The following is a 3,011-nucleotide window of genomic DNA, read 5'->3' as shown; positions in this document are numbered from 1 at the left end:
TGGCTGCCATGATTGTTACAGCAGTGGCAGCCTGTGTTCATCTCACTCCCCTCTGTGCTCGCTCATGCGAGACGCTCTGAGAGCGTGTCCTCCTTGGAGAAGACATGCGTGTCCCTGTGTCCAGAGCACGCAAGTCTGCTTTCACCTCTGAAGCGAGTGCAACACTGACGGTAGTTTTGAATCGTATTGTTTCTCTGTGTTCCTATCTGTGTGTGTTTGCGCTGTAGTTTACAGTCGGCAATAAACACATGCCTGCACACCAGTGTGTCTGTGTGCAGGAAAAGAATCAGCTCCTACAATTCCGATCTTTTTTGTGTGCATGTGCGTGTGTCTGCGCGGTGTTCAGTCTTAGAAGCCTGATAAAGTGTGAAACCAATAACTGATAAAGTATCAGACAGCGGGCAGTACTGTCCGGTGGTGAACCTGGAAATGGACCTTTTCCTGAACACTGACCAGATAAGCAAAATCAGAAATAACTGACACCAGGGAGCATCTGTCAGGTCTTACTGATATGTAGTCTAACTCTCTGCGCAGTTTCAGCTTGTGTGGCTTTTTGCACATCCTTGTTTTCTGTTTCTTGCTATTAAAAAAAAAGCTGCAACATCAAATATGCTGCATGATAAAAGCGCCTCAATGTGCGGTAGCTTCTTGCCACATAAGTGATGTAGACAACAGCGGCATTGCCGATAATGTAATCATTATGCAAGTCTCTCTTGATTACATCAATACAGTTTCACCTGTATTTCTCCGTCCTCCCTGTCACCAGTCACCCCAACATGCCTCGCCAATCTCTCGGAGCTGCTGATGACTGCACTTATCTGAAAACTTTATTGGCAAACAGGCTTCAATTTCTCAGCCTCCCCAAACCGCAGTCAAGATATTTTGAAAAATACTCCATTAATCACAAATCCCCCAATCCCCACATCCATCCACACATTGTCCCACCCCATTATCATTATCACCATCTTATCACCACTTTGTCATTAGCTGTGTCTAACTGTGATGGCGCCAGTGTTGTTTTTCTTGTACTCGAGTGTGTGTGTGTGTGTGTGAGTGTGTGTGTGTGTGTGTGTGTGTGTGAGTGTGTGTGTGTGTGAGTGTGCCTTCAGATATTTTCTCTCCGAAGATGGTGCTTTATTTGGTGTGATGGCGTGTCTCAGACACATATAGCACACACATTAGGAAATACATTTGATGTTGTTTGTTGTTGGTACCATGGGAAGTGTAATCTTTGAGTGAAGAGATCTGCATGAATCTGTCGGGGGGAAAAAATCCCTGAACAGAACCTATTTTGGTCTTCCTCTGATCTTCATATTTTCTCCTCCTTTAGTTAAAGTCTACTCATCTGACCAACCAGGATTTTTATTCTGTCCTGTCGTTCTGACCTCCTACTTCTTTTTACCTCATACTTCCATTTTTAGTGTTATCTCACCATTAGCCTACTTTAGCTCTCCTCTCCTCTCCATCCTGCATGCCTCAGCAGCCTCTCCTTCCTGTCTGTCTGTGTTGGCATGAGCCTCCCTGGCTCTGCCCCCGCCTGCCCGCACTTTATGCTGATTGGACCAGCTGTTCCACTTAAATTCACCATGGCAACCACAACCTGTCGCCTAGCAACCCTGCTCTTCCCCCTGATTCCTGCCAGTGTTCTCCACAGGCGGACAGGGAGAGAAAAGGAGAAGAAGAGATTGAAAATTCCCTCAGATTTTTTTTGTGTGCGTGTGCATGTGCATATGTGTAGGTGCGTGTTTGTGGGTGTGTGTTTGTTGTGTGTGTGTATTATACATGGGTATGTTTGGCCCTTGTACTGATGAGATGGTTAGATGCAGCCTGTGTTTGCATGTAGGCCAGAGGGACCTTCAGTTAACTCAGAGGGGTAGGCATAGATGTATGAGCCAAATTAAGATTTGTGTGTGTGCGTTTGTGTGTGTGTGTGTGTGTGTGTCTCCTTGTCTCCTGTTGACTGGACTTGTCCTCTCAGGCGTGATGAGAGCAAGGGTACACACGGCCTCATGCTAAAGAATTCATGGTGCTACTGCTCTCAGAGGCCCCACTGTTAGAGTGGCCTCATGGCCCAAGCATACTAATCAGAAAGATACTAGATAGATGGACACACAGACACACACTCACACATAGACACACACACACACACACACACACACACACACACACACACACACACACACACACCCATCAACACAAAAATGGCCTGAGTAGGCACTCTGTTCTGACATGCTGTTATCCACCCATTTTAACTGTGGAAGATTACACTGTTACTAATAGACTTTTCCTGTTTCCCGGGAACCAATTCATGGTCAGGTAATCCCACAGCTCATCCCCAGCAGATGAACTCCTTTCCTGGGGGTAGTACCTGGAAGAGCACAAAGCTCCCCTCCGCCTCTCATAATTGGATCTCATACAATTCCAAAGTCGTTGTCTGGTTTGCTCTCACGTCACTTCTGTGTCAAAGAAACACTAGAGACCTCTACCAAGCCAGCGGTGAGCTGCTTCTGTGTAAGACATGCAACAAGTGCTGTGCGCCGTCTGCGCAGCCCCGATGTGTATTTTTGGTGAGGACATACACATAATTAATTATGAGTTTATTTTAATGTGTGTTCAGCTGCCTCCATCATCTCTGTAGAGAATTTAGCCTGGCTTGCTAATTAATCCAAGCAACTGAAACATGAGCAAACATGGATCTCACTAATCTCTATTTTCCCTCAGTCATATAATGTGCTGTCATGTTCCGGCCTACAAAATTACTGCAGACTTTTAAGACTTCAGGGCCCTTTGCAGTATGTAGGTTTCATTTGTGCAAGACAAACTTTGACAACCATGAAAGAAATGCTGCAAAATATTCATTGGTCCTAGAGGAGGCATGTTCCCACATGTCGATGATTTGACTGACTGAATTTGTGGCAAATAAATGGAAAACAAACACAAACTAAAAAAGCAAAAGTGGAAGGAAAGCAAAGCTGTACACCTGTATTTTCAGAACCTAAGAGCATCTCACA

This window comes from Oreochromis niloticus, linkage group LG20, assembly GCF_001858045.2.
Source record: "Oreochromis niloticus isolate F11D_XX linkage group LG20, O_niloticus_UMD_NMBU, whole genome shotgun sequence".
NCBI classification, from domain to species: domain Eukaryota; kingdom Metazoa; phylum Chordata; class Actinopteri; order Cichliformes; family Cichlidae; genus Oreochromis; species Oreochromis niloticus.
This window is presented reverse-complemented; position numbering follows the sequence as displayed.